At 34.4% G+C, this 20,099-nt stretch overlaps 1 protein-coding gene and 1 long non-coding RNA gene across 6 annotated transcripts in view; one reads left to right on the top strand and one right to left on the bottom strand.

Moving 5' to 3' along the window:
- STX8 (syntaxin 8) overlaps positions 1–20,099 on the top strand; it is a 270,898-nt gene that overhangs the window by 158,497 nt on the left and 92,302 nt on the right. The gene's annotated exons all lie outside the window — the stretch shown is intronic.
- The window catches only part of LOC116423241, an 87,772-nt gene continuing 80,170 nt past the window's right edge, over positions 12,498–20,099 (bottom strand). The window contains exons 2-3 of the long non-coding RNA XR_004233766.1: positions 13,328–13,400; positions 12,498–12,850 (exon numbers count right to left, since the gene is read on the bottom strand). This is a non-coding gene — a long non-coding RNA (uncharacterized LOC116423241). The remainder of the gene's footprint in view (positions 12,851–13,327; positions 13,401–20,099) is intronic.

Here is a 20,099-nt window from a genome sequence, read left to right on the forward strand (position 1 = left end):
TTTTGGGGGAAGAATTCTCTAGTATATTGCTCTTTGATTTTTAAAATTGTCTACTTAGTTCATCTTTTTCTCATTTGTTCATATTGATATGTTAGTTATAAATTTTCCTGTAAAGGCTCCTTTGTTTTTATCTTACAAGCTTTATGTTATTTTCTTTATTTAGCATTCGGTTTAATGTTATTTGTTTCTCTGACTTATTCTTTGTTCTGCTTATTTACCCAAACTTATTGTTTTATTCTTAAGTCTTTTTGTATAATTCATATTGCTTGACATTCAAATATTTAAGTGCTAGCTATTTTGTGTATGGATGTACATGTGGGTACACACTTAGTATTATTTCAGCATTAGGCAACATGGATTAAGGATCAGCTTTAATATCAGGAAGACTTTTCTGCCTCTTATACATGCTGGCTGTTGCACCTGAGAATGTTACTTCACTACTTAGTGTCTCAGCAGCTTTCTGAGACTGTTTTCAATGTTTCTTTTACACAGGAAATTGCTGAGAGGAATTTCCCAATTCATTGCTTAACTTGTTTCCATTTTATGAGCAAAGTCATCATGTTAACATTCACTGCAATAATTAAATTTTTGGTTTTCCTTTTATCAAATTATATTTTTCTTTTTTTAAAATGTTAATGACTTTTGATTTTACACAATAGCCATTTCTTGATAACACCATCCATTATATTTAAACTCATTATCTTTTCCCTCAAATGCTTCCTCTTTCAGACAGCACCATCATCCTGATAGTTTCTCAGGTTTATAACCTTGGCATTATCCTGAACTCCTCACTCTTCCTCATGCCACATATCCAATCACTTGCCAAATATTAATTTTTTCTACCTGATCACATTTCTCACCTCTAACCCCTTTCCTCCACTCATATTAGGTTAGGCCTTTGTCAACATCTCATCTAGATCATTGCCATGGCTTCCAAATTGATATCCTTCCTTAATCTTTTTTCCAATCTCTTCATTTGTATACACTAGTACCAAATGATTTTTCTTAAGCATAGACTAGACTGTGTGACTTGTGAACTTTAGTGACTTCCTGTTGCTTCTAGAATAAATATAAATTCCTCTATTTAGCTTTTAGAGCCCTATACAATCTAGTCCCAGCCTGTCTTTTCCTTCCACACTCTGCGTCCAGCCAAACTGAGCCTTTTCTCTGTGTTGTTCATATACAATATTCCATCTCCTTCTTTGGTACTTTATACATGCTATCCTTCTTCCTGGAATTTACCTCCACTTAATAAAATTTCTTTGATCCCTTACAATGCAGTTCATATATCATCTTTTGTTTGAAATCCTTCCCGATAGACTCAACTGCTGTTTGTTTCCCTCTGTCCCAAATTATTTTGTATTTCCTATACATTTTTTGTGTGTGTACACACACACACACACACACACACACACACACGCACACACACGCATATGTAGGTATTTATTCACTCTTGTATTTTTGTTGCATATATTTATGTATGCACCTGTAGTCTCTTCCCTCCCCCATTAGAATATAAGTTCATTGTGAGAAGTAGCTTTTAAAATTCTGTGTACTATATCCCTAGTGCTTAGCATAGTAGGTGCTTAATAAGCACTTGTTGATTAATCATCTGGTCCAGTTACCTTCCTTCTAGTAGGTATTATGATATCATCTCCATTTTACAAATGGGCCAACTGAAATTTGGAGGTATTCAGTTTTTGGGCAGTCACATATCTTGGTAGTGTGTTAGGCCCTCGGGCTCAAATTGAAGTCTCTTAAGTTTAAATATCCTGCTGTTTCTCCTATATTTTATCATCTCATCTCAATTTTTGAGTTACACCATAAAAAGTTATATGTAAATCAAAGTGGTATATAAAAGTGAGCTCTTTGGTCTTGAGCTTTCTCAGTGTGCAATGTTGAAATGAGCCCTTTAAATAATGAATCATGAACACAAGCAATAATTCACTTTAGGCAAATAGAAAACTCTTGTTTCTCCCTGTCCTGGTACTGTTCTTACTAAGGAATGATGCATCAAATGTTAATAAAAAATGTAACAAAGACTAAGCTTTTTCCTGTAGGCCTGGTGGCTTCATTGTTTAATTAGCATTTGCTGTCTGTGTGCATGCTAATCAGGATGTATTGAAAGAGCTTCCTAGTTCAATTCTTTTACTTTCTCTCTTGCTTGTATTATCACATTCTTCTTAGCAACTGATTTTTAAGAAGGGACCAGTGCTACTTAAATCTCTTATTTCTAAAATCATCTAAGTCTTCAAACTAGAGAAAATCTTTTCATTACAGTTCTTCCTCTCCACCCTCCACCCCTAATATTGCAAAAAATTCTCCCTAATCTTTGCCCTACAGAATATTTTGTATCACTTCGTATCAGGATGTGATTGAGAATAATCTGGTATTATAAATTTTGAATCTTGTAGGCACTTCTTTGATTACTAACCCACTAATTTACCCACCTTTCCAACTCTTCATCTCTTCCTCCTTCCTCATCATATCTCAATGGTGTCTATGGCGTCTGATCCATAATTATTTCAGCCCCACAGTAGTATTATGTAGATCCCTTTTCCTGCCATCTCTGGGATCACTTGTTTTTATATAATGTAACTTAGCCTTGGGTAACCTTGCTCAGTTTGGGAATGAAAGGGGAAGTAGCAGATGGGATGCAAGTTTGCTTGTTACTTTCAGAATACCTAGATTGTGTTCAAGATGCACCCAAGTTTTGTATGTGCTTCTTAGCAAATAGGGCTTTAATAACTGCTAAACGTAAAATTTTTAATGTTTATGAGGTAAGACTCATGTTTTTTAAAACACTAAATTTTTATGAAAAGATGAAAAAATAACCCTGACGTATGGAAAAATTACTCTCCTGAAATGAGAATCACAATAATGACTTTGTGAAAGTAAATGGCACAAAAAATTTTTTTAAGGCTTAACCCAAATAAAATGTTTGACAGAGCGCAGTTTTACATATAGTTTGAATAGGGGAAATGTAGTAAAAGGTTATGGTGTTAGTTATGGTGTTGGTTCTGTGAATAACTATTGTTATTGACCAAATTACTTAACTCTTGAACCACTTCTGAAAATTCTAGAATTGAAAAGGTACTAGAAAATCTTCTAGTCTGGTGTTTTATGGTTTTTAAGGGAATTGAGCAGGGCAACATGTCTATCAAATCTTTTCTACCACTTGTCCCCATAAGTAAATGAAAATTTTCACTGTTAGAAATTAATTTCTCCCATTCTTGAAGGAATTTGATTTCCTTGTTTTAAAAGAATCTTCTTAATCTCTTATTGAAATGTAAGACTCTCTGGGGGAAGCTTTATTAACTAATTAAAAGGGTCACAGATTTAGAGATAATAAGAGATTTTAAATATCATCTAGACCAACTTTCTTATCTTGTAAATGAGGAAACTGGGCCACAGAGAGCTTAAGTAACATGTCCAGAATCACCATGACTTCATGTGGCAGATGGAATTTGAATTTAGATCCTACAAGAACAAGAGTCAGAGTAAACTCTGACCCTTCACTTGTTTTTCATGCCTTCAAAATAAGAATAGTTTTTAATTTTAAAAAAGAAAGCAAATATATATTTTAAAATGTAAAAAAAAAAAAAAAAAAAAAAAAGACAACCAACTATTTTAAACTTTGAGGCCATGCAAAACATGTAGTCTGAAAACTGGGACATTAACATCATAATTTTAAACCTGGAAAACAGTTTTGTCCAAGATCACACAAGTGGAAGAGTGAGAATTCAGATCAAGGCAGTTGCTTATCAACATTATCTGAACCATGAAGCTTGCCCTTCCCAAAAATAAATCCATCTATTTGGATTCCTCATACCTCGGCCTAAATCTGTCTGTTGTTTTATATTATCATTATCTAGCTATAGAATTATGGTCTATAGTCATATTAAAGGGATCATAGAATCATAGATTTCATATTTTTAAGAGTCCTTAAACATCTTTAATTCGGTCTAGTTCATCATTTTATGCATGGGGAAACAAACCCAGAGAAGCAAACTGATTTGCCCAGGGTCACAGAGCTGGTAGCAAGAAGCACAAAGTGCTTGCTATATTCTAGTTCTAAGTCCTGGTAAATGTCAAAGGTAAGATGTATCCCTTGATTTTTCTGATCCTTCTTTATTCTAAATATTATACTGTCTTTCAAGGTAGGTACTAATTTAGGAAAAGACCATTTATGCTGATAATTCGGCATTAGTGATCTCATTTCCCAGTAATGTCCTGTTTCCTAGATGTTAGGGTTTCTGCAGTTGGATCTTGAAGGGAAGGGTCTATACCTGTGTCTCAACCTGTGTGTCTATACCTATACCAGCTGTGAATTCAAGGCCACTGAATGAGTACCATCTGCCAGTCCTCAGGAGAAAAAAGACACAAGATGGGGTAGAGTGCTTTAGGGGGAAGAAGAATCTGAAGACCTACAAAAGAAAATTTGAAGGAGGGCTGCTGAAGGAATGGAAAGGAATTCTGATAGCATCTGAATAGGTCCTTGTATCCTCAGAGTACCAGATGGTCAGATTCACGTAAGTCCAGAGCTGAAAGTGGCCTGAAACACCATCTAGTCCAGTTGACAAGAGGAAACTGAGACCTAGAGCATGACTTGCCCAGAAATAGTAAATACCAGAACGGGAACTCAAGCTCAGGCCCAGGGTTCTTCCTGCTCCACTTACCTTGATTCTATCCAGGATCTAAGAGGTCATTCTTATCACTTGGGTCTTAGAGAGGACTCAGGTTTCAGTGGTCACCCTAAAGCCTATTAGTCATGTAATCTTTTAGGCAGATGTCTGATCACAGAAGAGCAGCAGGGATGTGGGCAATAGGATGCATGTCAAAGTAAAGTTTTGGCAAAAGGTGGGGAATGCAGAAAGCTGTTGAGGCATCTGCCTCTTTCATCCATATCCTTAGCCATGACCAGCAAGAGCCACTTGCCTTTTGGCAAGAAATGTAAGAAAAAGGGGAATTCCCCTACAGCCAAAATAATCTGTATTTGTTAATTCTATGACTATACCAACATGAGAGGCACAAGCCTCTTAGATGAAAACTCCCTTCACAGACATACTTCTCCAGCAAGATACCAGGAAGATGGTTGTTGTTTGTTTATTCAGTCCTCTCCAACTCTGATTTATTTATTTATTTAATAGCCCTTTATTTACAGGTTATATGCATGGGTAACTTTACAGCATTAACAATTGCCAAACCTCTTGTTCCAGTTTTTCACCTCTTACCCCCCCCCCTCCCCCAGATGGCAGGATGACCAGTAGATGTTAAATATATTAAAATATAAATTAGATACACAATAAGGTCATATACATTACCAAACCGTTATTTTGCTGTACAAAAAGAATCAGACTCTGAAATATTGTACAATTAGCTTATGAAGGAAATCAAAAATGCAGGTGGGCATAAATATAGGGATTGGGAGTTCAATGTAATGGTTTTTAGTCATCTCCCAGAGTTCTTTCTCTGGGCGTAGCTGGTTCAGTTCATTATTGCTCCATTGGAAATGATTTGGTTGATCTCCTTGCTGAGGAGGGCCAGGTCCATCAGAACTGGTCATCATATAGTATTGTTGTTGAAGTATATAATGATCTCCTGGTCCTGCTCATTTCACTCAGCATCAGTTCGTGTAAGTCTCTCCAGGCCTTTCTGAAATCATCCTGTTGGTCATTTCTTACAGAACAATAATATTCCATAATATTCATATACCACATATTCAGCCATTCTCCAACTGATGGGCATCCATTCAGTTTCCAGTTTCTAGCCACTACAAAGAGGGCTGCCACAAACATTCGTGCACATACAGGTCCCTTTCCCTTCTTTAGTATCTCTTTGGGATATAAGCCCAGTAGTAACACTGCTAGATCAAAGGGTATACACAGTTTGATAACTTTTTGAGCATAGTTCCATCTCCAACTCTTCTTGATCTGTGATCCACAGTATGACAGTCCCTTTTCATTATCTCTTGAAGTATCTGGTTTGATACTTTTCAGCAAAGAATCCAAATCAGGTTAAAGGAATTGGAAACATAGTTACCATGTTTAGAAATTCTTCAGGACCAGTGACAGATAAAAGACTGTGTCAAGAAGAAAAAGGGGAGCCAACATAGGAGATAAGTAGGACAATTGTAGAGGTAGGTGTGGAGAGAGGAAGAGAGGAGTAAAGATAAGTGTGAGGTAGCCAGAGAAATTAGGAATATAAATAGTTGTGAACAAAGATTGGAAGGGAACATGGTAACAAGTATGAATTCATATATATTTTGCCATGTATATTTTTAGTCCTACCTGATTTAATAGGGGCCTCAGAATTTATAGTTATGGTACCAAAAAGGAGAAATGAAGCCACACGAGAACCATTTGTGAAATTAAAAATCAAAACCTCCTTCACATCTAAAAATAATGTTGGGACTATGTGAGAGGAATTGAGAGTGAGAAAATGCATCCAAAATAATAGATAAACTTTGAGTAAGGCTTCCCTACTTTGGCACCAAGAAGTGCCTAGAACAGCCCTCATTATTCATTATTATAGTTTAATTTCTAAGGATCCATGTCAAAAAATTAATACCAATATTTATTTCTTAAAATGGTACTAAACTTTTTTGTTTTATAGAGTAAAAAATTGTCTTGGGCCCTCTGTTGTTCTGTTTCTCTTTTACTGGTCTCATTTAATCTGGTAGCTTCATTTGTTACCTCTAGTAAGACAACTCCTATATGCAACCCCAAATTCTTATTCTCTAGTTCTCTATTTCCAAATGCTTATATCAAAACTTCTTCTGTGGGTTGTGACCCCATATGAGGTTGCATACCCTCATGGGGGAGGTCATAAAATTATGATGTTATCAGTAAATGTTTGATTTATACCTATTTTATATATCTATATATTCAAGATTGTGTAAAATTTTCTTAGGGGGTTGCAAGTGAAAAAAGTTTAAGAAGCTGTGGCTTACATGTCAGTTTACCATTGCTTCAAATAAAATAGTCCTAAAATCAAACTCATTATCTTTACACTGAAACTATCTCCCTTTAACCACCATGTGAGTCAATATGATTATGTAAGCCAGACAAACTAATGGAATCTTTAACTATATTGAGAGGCATAGCATTCAACAAATTATATGATTGTTCCTGCTTTATTCTGTACTTGTCATTCCAGAATATTATCTTCAATTCTGGGCAACACCACTTCCAAAGTATTGTGGTGAAGTGTGTTGCATTTATATTGTTCCATGGTCAATGTAAAGAGAGGACTAAGGAAGGAAACATGTTAGCAATCTTGAAGTGTTTAAAAGGTGGTCAAGGGGAAGGGAAATTATACTATTCCTTTTAGCCCCAGAGGGTGGAGCTAGGTGCAATGGCAAGAAAGTTGTAGGGAGAAAAGTTTAGACTTAAGGTAAAGAAAAACTTCATAAGAATTACAATAATAAAATATAGTTGGCTTTCTTAGGAAATAATGGAGTTTTTTCTCACTAAATATCTTCAAGCAAAGGCTGGATGACCCTTGTGGATACGTTTTAAATGGAATTTTTGTTGAAGTACAGATTGATTAGACGCCTCTGAGATCCCTTACAGCTTCTGAGAGTCTATGCTTTTCCTGATACCCTGACTCTATATTCTACCTGTTTGAGAAATTGTGTTTATGAAAAGCAAAAACCCTGTGAATCATCTATATGTCATTCTTTTTTATTTCCCAAATCTGATCAGTTACCATGTCCTTTTGTTGCTTCTATCTTTTCCATATGCATTTGCTTTTTCTTTTCATTGCCTCCAATACTTTAGACTCTTTGCCACATCCCTTTTTTTTTCCACAGTAATAATCTAACTATTCTCTCTGACCTCTGTATCTTCTTCCTCCTTGATCTTTTCACAACAATAGCCAAATTAATCTTAACTACTTTAATTTTGTCATATTCCCATTGTTTCCCAGTAACTTCAGGATAAAGTTCAAAGTTCTAACAATATACTAATTATGACAATTATTATTACAATATAAAAATAAGCACTTTCTTCAATGTGTCCTTTTATTTACAAGATATTATTGTATACTTTCCTGTTTCATCATCACAGTTATCTTTAAACACGACAGATGTTATTCAAACTGAGACTGAGATAAGGAACAAAAGCCATATTTTCTGACTTCTAGGTCAGCATTCTTTTTCTTAATTAAAAACATAAAGGAATAAATATGCCATAAGTTTGATAAATAGAATTTTATGGAGATTATTGGAACCATGATTACTGTCTAAAAGTAGATTTTTGGGATAGGGACTAAAATGAAAAGTTTATCCTGTCAGTTATGAGAAATTAATAGAAAAATTCTATTCATGGAATAACAATTCTATTTTATGATTCTTTCAGATTATTAAAGACTTAATAATATGATGCATTTTCACAACTCTGATAAAATCAATATTAATGAATCAAATTTTAACCATAGCATTTCAACAAGGGTGTATTGCCTACTATGTGCCATATTCTATACTTAGCCTTGGGATTACAAAAGGCAAAAAACAATCTCTGCTCTCAAGGAGCTTACATTCTAATGGGGGAGATAACATGCAAACAACCTTGTAAAAACAAAATATTATACAGGATAAATTGAGGCTAATCTCTGAGGAAAATCTCACATATTAAGAGAGATTGGGAAAGGCTTCTTGCAAAAAATGGGATTTTAACCAAATTAAACCAAAAGTTGCATTCAGCCTGCCAAACAGAAGTATCCCTTGTCAAAAGGGATATGAGATGTGACTTGGATTTAAAATCATTTAATCCTGAGATTATCACCCCTGATTTACCAATTTTTAGTCATATTGTTTAGTAAATTTGCAGGAAACATTTTGAATGAAAAGGAAGCGGTTTTTTTAAAGTGATGGGAAATGAATAATGGAGAAATTGCTAACTTGTAGCATTATAAAATATTAGCATGTTTTGATTTGCTGAATTATCTAGATTTTAAAAAGTTTCTCTTATGAGATTGTTTTTGAATTTTTTAATCCTTTTCTTAACTGGCAATATTGATTAAATAGACCAAAACTAGAACATTGATTCTTAAACTCTGCATCGTTTTTGGTATTTAGAAAGAGGGAAAAATGATGCCTTCCATCTGGTTTCCCCAACCTTTCCCCCTGAACCCCACCTCTACCCTTATTTCAAACCTTCCAGTTCTTATTTAAAAAAAAAAAGTAAGAAAGAAAGAAAGAAAGAACTGCTTTAGGTCTGGTTATTTACCTAATAAACTGGCTCTTGTATTGCCTGGGAAATGCTTACATTTTTCAGCCAAGAAATCCTAGTAACAGGCAAACAGAGGTCTAGCAGTCAGGTCTGAAGAAACAACAAAATGAAGGTCAGCTAATATCACCATTATTCTCTTTCCTGGTGGCCATGACAGCAGTGGGGTTTATTTGAAGATCCCAGACTCAGAATCATTGCTTGCATTGTTAGCCTCCCAAGTATTTTAGTCTGTGCCAACAGTTTCGGATATTAATGTATTCTAGAGATCAGTGAATGAAGAATTCCTCTGCCCTTTTTTTCTTTTTTTTTTTTTAATTTTTTTTCCTTCTATACACTTTGTTTGCAGTGTCTTTGTCTGCCAGACGTTGCTGGGCATTTCTAATGAGAAAGCAAAGAATTGCAGAAAGAAACAGCAAAGGGGGAGGGAGGGAGAAAATAGGAGAGGAAAATAGGGAGTGTTTAGCACTTTAACAGTAAGGTGAAATTTTTACAAGCTAGTCAGGTGCACAAGGCTCATTCAGGGAGGGCATTGGTGATGCAAATACAGAGTGAAAAGCTCATTTTTTTTTGGACACGTCTAACTCATTGATTAGCTTCCTGCAACAAAAAGTACTTTTATTTTTGAACACCATTTTCCCTGCAGGACACCCTGCCTCAGCACTGCTTTAGTATTCATCCAACTTCATTACTGCAGCCACCTCTCAGCCCACCCTGGGTAGCTACTAAAAGGGGGAAAAATTAAAGCAATTCATACTCCTGGTGACTTTCTGCTGCAGAATAATTGGTTTCTGTTTGCAAAGAACATTATCACAGCAAAGCCCAGAAAACAGAAAGGCTTGTCTAAAGAAGGGTTGTTGAGAAAGAAACTTGCTAGCAAACATATTTATTAGATTGTAACAGAATTTGTAGAAATGCACTTTATTTATGAAAAAATCAAGCACATGAAAAAACAATTACCTAATTTATTATTTTGGTAATTCTTAGAAAAAATTTTTTCTAGATTAAAAACATAAAGTTTCTATTTCAGTACTAGAATTTGTACTTAGATTTTTGTATGTGTACTTACATACACACATGTATTAACATATTCGTTGATCCCTCATGGAAATGTTAATGAGACTAAACCAGTTAAAGAGCTCTCTACACAGTGCTATGCTTTGGGGAAGGGTGGAATGAAATGCAGACCCTCTGAAGGCTTCTCTGACACACAAGAAGTCCCTTTGTTTCCTGTTATAAACCAGTGGCATGTCTAAAATTGCAGAGAAAGTGAGAGGGGACTGAAGAGTTAGTCCTGAAACTTGGCTTTCTATAATAAATAGGAAAAAATTATTAGATGCTAGTTTATGTCTGTATTTGAAGTTCTAAAGGAAGGTGCTCTGAAGATGTAAGCAGGATCTGTCTTTCATTTGGACTTAATTAAGAAACTTGCTGGCTTTGTCTGTAGGGGGCCCATTACGTGCAAGCTTCAACCTCCTCTGAATAGAGGCTCAGCCTGGAAAGTGTATACATGCCATACTGCCTTTGTGTTATGTTGCCAAACTGGAGACAGTAGCAAGTGCAAGCTAGATTTGCTAAAGGTCATCCCTTGTTGTTCATAAATGTGAACTCACATCCCAAATAGAAAGCTAAAGCAAGTGTATGAACATTTCTTATAGACCTAGAACTAATGAACTATTTAGTGAATGTAGTAAAAAAAAAAAAAAAAAAAAAAAATTTTTTTTTTTTTTGCAAAGGGTTAGAAAAGAGTTTGTCATGTTTTCAAGAGTATACCTTCTTTGATGATAATGTGGAACCAGCAGTATCATAGTATGGCTGATATTGGACCCGAAGTGGAGTTGGAAGAATCTGTATCACTTGATATACAGAGTGTTTATGGCATAGTGTGGAAATGTCTTGGAAGCCCATAGAATCTATCTGTATACCTTTAAAACATGTCCTTTCAGGGCTCAGAGTTCTACTGCAATTCCACAAAGGGATCTTACCTGGCTTTCCAGCTTTTCTTTCTATCAACACACTCATCTCTATAATTACAGTAGATAGGGAAAAGTAGGGTTGGGCTATTTCTGATTCTACAACATGCCTCAGAATAAGAGAGTCTGATGTCATTAGGATTAAAGATAATAGCTAATACTGTGCTGCTCCCTGTCTAGTTTCTCTGATTGTGCTAACTGGTAGACCAGAGGCCATTTAATTCCTGCTAATTCACATAAAATAGGACAGAGAACAAACAATCTTTGCTTAGGAATCAGAGATTATTTTTAGCACTTCTTATTTACTAGTACTTTTCTTGAAATCTCTCTTTGATCCAGATTCTGGATTTTTCCAATTTAGGTTTTGGTGCTAGATTTTTCCAGCTAGGATACCAACATAGGTATTTGAACCTATGGCATCTGTCTTTCCCTCCATGCTTTAGCAGTCCTGGAGGTAGCCCCTGTGTACTCCTGTAACTAAACCCACTTTGTTTTTTTTGACCCACGATACTAGTCAAAATGTTCCTATTTGCTTGAGTTCCCAAGTCCTACCCAGTTTTATTCCTGTTTCCCCTAGGGCCTGGACCATTGCCTCCTTTGCCCAAAGAGATAGGAGCCATTATTATCCTTTTTCCCTCTTAACCTTCTATTTTGGTATGTTTCTCTTCTCCCATTCCCCTTCCCCATCACCTATTTTCTTATGTCCTTCTTTGTGGTTCTGTTTTCTTAATACTTTTCTAAATATTCCACAGCACCTAAAATGATGTTCAACAAACCTGTTAGCAGATTTTTTTCTGCTTTTTTCTTTCCTTTTCCTCTTCCTGTCAATTTGTTTTAGAATATTTTTGGAATTATTGAATGGCATTTTATATTCTTTAAAATCAAGAGACTTCATAATTTCATAATTTTTTTAATAAAAACAAATTATAATATTTTAAGCTGCTGTTTTTTACACTTATTTGTGACTTTTGTTCCTGCTTTTCCTTTCCCCGACCTGAATCAGTGATTTGAATTAATGTTATTTTTTCCTCATTATGTACTGAAGAAATAGAAGTTTCTGGAATTATTAGATGATTAGTTTTGAAACACACACACACTCACACAAGTGAGGGGTAGATTGATTCTTGGTCTTCAAAACTGAAAGGGCAAGCCTTAATGTTTTAAGCCAGAATTTGAAACAAGGTGATAGATAACTCAAGGGAGATGTTAGAATCCTAGTGTTAACTCAATGGAATTGATACAATGCTTATTGATTCACATCTTAGAGCAAATCCTTACAAAGTGATAAGTCAGTTGCCTAATTTAGCATGGTATTTAGCAAATCCTCTAGTTCACTAATATATTTAAGTACTCATTGGAGTTCACACTTTTGAGAGATTCACAAGTCAGTATTCAGTATGTGATTCCCAAGTCAGAAATCCATAATCCCACTCTCAGAGGAGGAGTGAATCTTTTACACCAAGCATAAAAAGTGCTTCAGTGAATCAGTCAGAGTCAGTTTGGAATATTGCCAGGAGTCAGAGAGGAGCACTCTTGAGAGGAAGCCCACAAGCCCATTCTCGGAAGTGGAGTCAGATTCATTCCATCTTCCACCTTTGTGCTGGCTGGAGGCTGAAGAAAGCAGACATGTAGAAGCAAAGGACAAAGCTGCAAGAGTTGTTGGAGAAATAAACGTTTGGATTTTATCAGCTGGTTGCATTTGAAATGATTATTACTTTTAACTGAAACTAAGGCTGCCTCCAGAAAACCTCCCCGAGAAACCTGCTCCCAAAGAGAACCATTATATTTTAAAGAAGAGAACACCACACCTTAACCTTTTGATAATGGCAAAGTCTGTAATAAAGGCTTTCTTTGAAGATTACCCTTGACACATCCAGGAAGTATGTGGATAATATTGGCATCTATGTTTTAAAGGGTTTTGAGGTGACTTTTAACTGAAACAATTATAAATAAAGCTTTAGTTCCTTCTAATAGATTCTTCTAGTTAAAAAAAAAAAAAGGAATGAAACAATTAAAATCTATTCTACTATAGATTAGTTTTCCTCAGGAAAGTTAGCAAATTGAGTTGGTATACAATAAAAAAGTAGCTAAGAAACTAATAGACCCATCATTAGCCTTCCTTACCCGCTTCAGATGTCTAGTCCATTCCTCTGCATACAATGTAGGACTAAGGCCTTAAACAAGGGATCCAAGAGAACTGTGGACAAGAAACATGCAATAGTGTGGGATAAATTTCTTTAGTATAAATAGCTTTCTCTAAGGGTGGCTGGTGTGAAAGGATTCCTGCTGTGTGGGTCTCTGTGCCTACACAGGAGAACTATGGCTTTAAGGGCCCTCGTCCTACCCCCTGGACTGTGTAAATTCTGAGGCTCCCCTGCCAGGCTTGGTGAGTAATCCCCCTGTGGGCCTCCTCTTTCCTTTCAAACTGTGAGTGGTAAGGAGCTCAGTGATAACTCCTCTTTCTTTTCCCTTTGCAAATCCCAATGTTGCTCTTGGGGTTTCAAAGAGAAAGTATAAGACATTCTACTTGTTCTGTCCTCAGTATCACCCACCAACTCAAAGAAGCTTGATCTGGAACTTTATTTTCTCTGGAACTTGTGACCTGTAAACATAGTTCTTCCTGTTCTAGTTACAGTCCCTGACAATTAGGTGTATGATTTGTTATTATCAAGATTGTTGACATAATATTCTTTTCTCTTTAGGGAAATATAGATAACAAAACTATCCTAGAGTTTTCTGAAGCTTCCCCTCTCCTTGGCTACCCCCCCCCCAAATAAAATAAAAACAAGACAAGTAACCCTTTAGTACATTGGCTATGTTCTTGATAGGCACGGCACATGTATTTCAAACTCCAAGGTGAACTTTTTGCAGTAACTTGTATTCCCATGAATGGTCTATGGTAAACAACAATGGTTGGCACATCCTTAGCATTATAAAATCCAGAATGTCATTATCTCATCATTCAGTATTTATAGTGGCATTATTGAATATGTTTTGATTTATTTTATAAAAATAAGCCTTAGAGTTCTCCTTAGATAAATATGAAATAGATACTGCAGTTGAAAATAGTTATATTCAGAGTCATTTGTAAATCCTTGTATTCTACAATGAATGGCTCATCATTTCAAATAGTTTTATATCATATGTGAGAAATACAAAATATTCCTGAGAAGAAAATTAAAATGAATTGGATTATTTTATCTTGAAAAATAAAAGCCAAAAAGATGCCCAATGTAAAACACATCCAACTGAAGATTGTTATCAGTAGTTCAAGCTTTAAAAACTGGTGGAATTGAAAAATTAAAAATTTTTGAATTGAATTTGAATTGAAAAATGTGCATAATAGGTATCATAAAGGACTTCTTGCCCACAAGGATTTTTATCACAGAATCATGGCCCTAGAGCTGGAAAAAAACTTCAGATGTCATCTAGTCCAATTACCTCATTGCAGATATACTGAAACAGAACCCTAGAGACTTTAAACAATTTGGCTAAGGATACACAGATATCAAGTTACAGAAGTAGGCTATGAACCTAGGTGCTTTTACATTCAGAGAACCAATGCTAATCCTCTGGATTAGATGTTAAGAGGACCCATTATTTGGAGAGGGGAAAAAGCCAAATCTGGAGAATGGTAGCAAGTTGCAGAAGCTTTTGAAGCTACTAAAATTGCAATTTAGGAAGAAATAAATATGACAAAAACATGTATGTGGTCAGAGATGAAGAAGTAAGTCATTCAAGGAATTGGAAAGATCTTGAACTGTATACCTTAATTCAGGGTGGGGTCAAAAGTCTTAATGCCTAGTATTAAAAGTGAGTCTTGTAAGATTGGACTAGTTCTTTTCCAAGTAAGTCTAAATCTTTGACTCTATAAAGCGAAGAAATGCTGTGGTAGCACTGATAACAATAAATGGCATTTACATATGTTTTAATACTCGATAGATCTCAACAGTATCCCTGTGAGGTAGATGCAGTTATTATTTTCATCTTACAAATTACTAAACAAACTGAACTTTGGTTCAGTGACTTGACCAGAGCCATTGTCAAAGATATTTGCGCAATTCTTCCAGTCCAGCATATTTTCTCTTAATTATTTTGAAGCATTGGTTAAAGATTCAATTCATTAAGCATTTATTAGATATGTAGGAGGAACTGCTAATAAAGAAAAGAAAGAAGAGAAAAAAATTTTTGGCTTGTTCTCCTGGCATTTCCAGTTAAGTTTTTAAATAAACAAAAAACCAGAACTATATGATAGCAATAAATGAAGGCAAGCCAAAAGAAAGAAGTAAACCTTAAAAGTAAATTCTTCACAAGGATTGGCTAAATAGGGGAGTTAAGTAGCTACCTATTTAGTATGTTCTTTATAAATTAGATATAGAATTATATATTCTAATTAAGAGGAAAGGTAGGGACTATGTATTTTTTTGAGACTGTACATTGCATAGAACTTAAAGTAGTTATTAATGTTTTCTGAATGAATTAAAGAGGACTGTATGTACGTTTAGTATGATCCAAAGACTTGGTATGTAGGAGAAGATTCAATGTAAGCATTTAGAAAAAATATAAATGACCTACTTAAAAAAATCTAGAATAAATGTTCTATAACTAAAAAAAAGTTTTAATATTTTCTAATTAAGTAAACCAAGTTTAAAGCCACATACATAGCCTGCTATGTGTCACTTAATTTCTGTCTATTAGGACAGCTAGGTGGTATAGTGTATAAAGTTCAGGGCTTGAAGTCTTAAAGTCATTTTCCTGAATTCAAATCTGGCCTCAGTAAGTCACCTTCCTAAGTTTGAATCTAGATTCAGACATTTACTAGTTGTGTGACCCTGGGCAAGTCACTTTATACAGTTCACCTCAGTTTTTTCATCTATAAAAAGTGATCTGGAGAAGGAAGTAGCAAACCACTTTAGTGTCTCTGCCAAGAAAAATCAAATGGATCACAAAGAGGCAGAGCTGACTAAAAATTATTAAATAACAATAACAAATAACTTTGAACATACCAATTTTCACAACTATGAAATGGGAAATAATAGCACCTACATTCTAGCATTGTAAAGATCAGATTAGGTAATCATAGCACCTTGTCTGGGAATGGTAGGTAGTTAATAAATGCTTCTGTCCTTCCTTCCATATATGGACAGGGGAGTATAAGTGTGAAATTGGTGCAGTGCAGAGTAAGAAGGGGGCTAAAAATAGTCTTTAGATAGATATCTTTAGATAGAAATAAAAAGGAGCCCTTCTTTGCATCTTTGAAAATATCTTCCACATTGCTACCCCCAAAATATTTTATGTATAGTCATATTAGTCCTGTTTAAAGTCATTATTATATTATTACATATCATTATATAATATGTAATATGTCATATTACATAATTATATACTAAAGATGGGAATGTGAAACTGTGTTCCCCTTTGAGCTGTAAAATGAACATTCTGAAATTGCATACCCTTTGATCTGTAAAGAGGGATTCGAATCTCAGGCACTCCTGGGAAGCGTATCTCCCCAACTGGGCTATTTCTAAAGCAAATCACCTCCATTGATAGCCAGATCTCCATTCAAATTCAGGCTGAAAAAGCCTTCAAAATAATTTCAATTTGGAGATCCTGGTCTGATCAGTTCAAACTGTCCCCTACCTCCAACCCCACCCCCACCAAGATCAAATCATAACATAGGTTTCTGCTCCCTTCATTTTTTTATAGTATGTCCAAAGCCTGCCAGGACTTATGCCCGCTTTGGAGAGACCCTCTTCTCAGCAAAAAACCTTTTGTTATTTCCCTAATAAGACTTTGCCACTGAAGAAATGAATTTTTCTAGTAAAGCTGACTTCTCATCCAATAATAAACTTCTATTTTTGCCACTTAAAATTCTTTGGGTTTATGAATTCTTTCATGTAGGATCAAAAGGGGATTTCCACAACTCTCTGACTGCCACTAGAAACACATCACTAATATGATATATTATGTTAAATATATTATATGTAATAATATTATATTATTCATTATATATCATGTTATATAATACACCATGTTATATCATTATGTTTTATATTATTAGTTCTCTTTTTAAAAAATTTTTATTGCCTTCTAGTTATAAGAATAACTAAATAAAGTTCCTTTGCTTGACATTCAAAGTATCATAATCTGGTACTTCCCCACCTTCACAACCTAATTTTTTATTACTCTTGTCAATATATATTCTGGATAATTGCCCTGTTACAATAATTATTACAAATTAGAAATAATAATACATTATATGTCAACTTTGCCTAGTCTTATGAAGAAAAGGATATATAAGAGAGATCAGGTTTCGGCTGTTTTGAGTAGCCCTTAAGTTACATGACACAAGGGCTTTGCTCTGAACTTCTATCTTGCTCTCTCATAACTACACAAAAATGCAACAGATACTAATTCATAAGTCAAAGAATAGAGGCAATGGGGACAGGGAACTACTAGTATGTATAGGTGCACCAAGCCAAAGAAAAGGGGAATAAAATCCAGCTGTGGAGAGTTCTCTCTTTCCCCCTCCTCCATTCCTGAAGCTATTTTGAGTAGGAACCATGGCCAGTGAAAAATGAATTTTATAACTTGGGGGGATAAACACTTTAGGAAAAACAGAGAAATCATAAATTTTTATTGACAAATCTTAAATCAAGAGGTCACTAAATTTAGAAAGGAAAATGAATGCCAAAATATACAAAAGATTAGAAATCCTTTTAAATGAATATTGCAAGACAAAAAATTGAATCGAACACCTGAGCAAAGACAGAAACTCTAGGTTTCTATAAAAGTATGGAGTAGAAGGTTTTCAGAAAAATAAAAATCTTGAGATTAAAAGCAGAAAGTAACACAGAAAAATTTATGGCACAATTAGCAGAATAGAAAATTTGATTCCATGAAGGTAAGCCTTTCTAGATAATCAAAAGAAAGTAACAGATTGGGAATACAAATGCAATGAAGTAGAAAAAAATGGTAGAGATAGAGAAACAAAAGGCAATATTGCTAAAAGATCACATAATCTTTCTACTAGAAAAAGACATTGATCTTTAAGACAGAATATATAGAGACCACTTAAAGATCATAGTGTTCCAACCTACCCTTTACCCAGTAGAAACCATAAAAGTATACTTAAAAAATAAGTGTAAGAATACTTAAAAAATAAGTGTAAGATATAATCCAGAATAACATAACCTATAAACTTGAATTTAATTATCACTTAAAAAAAACATATTTAGTAAAATAGAAATATTCAAAGCATTCCTTGCTCAATATTGTGAGCAGATTTATTTGACTTTAAAATACTATAAACAATGGAAATATAAGAAAAGTAAAATAACTTTCAAGAAAATAATAATGAAATAATATATCCAATCTCTAGGAAAACACACACACACACACACACACACACACACACACACACACATATACAGGCCATTAGATTAAAAGAATACAAAAAAAAAATAGGACCACTGGGACATTTCATTTTAAAATAAACAAGTGAATAAAGATGAACAAAGGCTTGAACCACCATGGATTAAATTTTACAACCTACTGGTGAATCAAAGTATTTTATGGGGTTAAATTATAAAATGGGATAGGGGAGATAGAGGATGAATAAAAAAAAAATAAAACCACTCCTTTATTTTCTGTGCAAGAAGAGGAATTATGGGAAAATGAGAGAGGTTGCCAAGGTTGGGATTGAAAAGGGAGAAAGAAAGGAAGAGGGCCCACCAATGAGGAAGGTTAGTGCTCTAAAGAATATTCCTTGGAAGGAAAAGGCACATTCTATAATGGGAGTTGTGGACCTTACAGTGGATCTGATTATCAGAGATCACTTTGACTCTTTGAGAGTATTGTGCTTCCATAGATAACATCATCCCTCAGAAGAAGAGAAGTTTAAGTCTTGGGGGACATCTGGCATCCAATAGGGTAGGGAGAACATGGACCCAGAGAAGCAATCATATGGCAAATCAAAAGGAACATGTTCACAGAGAAGGGGAATTTCTATCATAGGGCAATACTTCTGTCCTCATTACTTCCCTTATGAATTGGTACTTCTAAAAGAGAAGTAAAACAGGAAAAAAAAAAAAAAACCCAAAACAATAGAGAGGAGGTGAATAATAATTAAAAATCCAATAACAGAAATTGACTAGAATAGTATACTCGAATTTTGTACTTCAGAAGTTTAAATATGTGAAGCACATGAAGAGATTTGAAAAAGAACAGACATGTATATAGTCCATAAATCTAAAAAAATCCAAATAAAGAAGAAAATTAAGGAAGAGAACAAGTTAAAGAAGTTGTTATTAGACAAAGAAAATACTAAAGTCAAATAAATTATTTTTTAAAAGCAAAAGAATAAAATGAAATCTTAGAGAATCAGTAAAGAAACTGATTAGACAATATAGCAGTAGAATTGTATGGTACAAAATAAACCCACAAAAATCAACATTTCTGTATAATAAAACTCAAGAGATAATAATAGAAAGGGAATTCCTATGGAAAATAACTACAAAATAGAATATTTGAGGCTTAATCTATAAAAGCAAATTCATTATTTAGATTGAATTACAAAATATTCCTTAAAAACTGAAGAATAATTTTTATAGCTAAAGGAATGTTTAGTACTTATGGCTGTGTAATGCAAATATATTAAAAATTACATTACTATTCTAATTCATAGATTTGATGCTCCATTAATCAGAACTAGAATTGAACAGGTAGTAGTCTAGAATCTAATCATGAGAGAGTACAGTGGGACTAGTGCTATTTTTCTCTTAATGTATGCAAAAATAATAGTAGCATTCTCAGTTACCATAGGATACTATTGATTCCTCTTAAGCTTATCATAAACTAAAACTCTTAGAACTTAAGCTTGATAAATACTTGAACT

This window comes from Sarcophilus harrisii, chromosome 4 (assembly GCF_902635505.1).
Source record: "Sarcophilus harrisii chromosome 4, mSarHar1.11, whole genome shotgun sequence".
Lineage (NCBI taxonomy): Eukaryota > Metazoa > Chordata > Mammalia > Dasyuromorphia > Dasyuridae > Sarcophilus > Sarcophilus harrisii.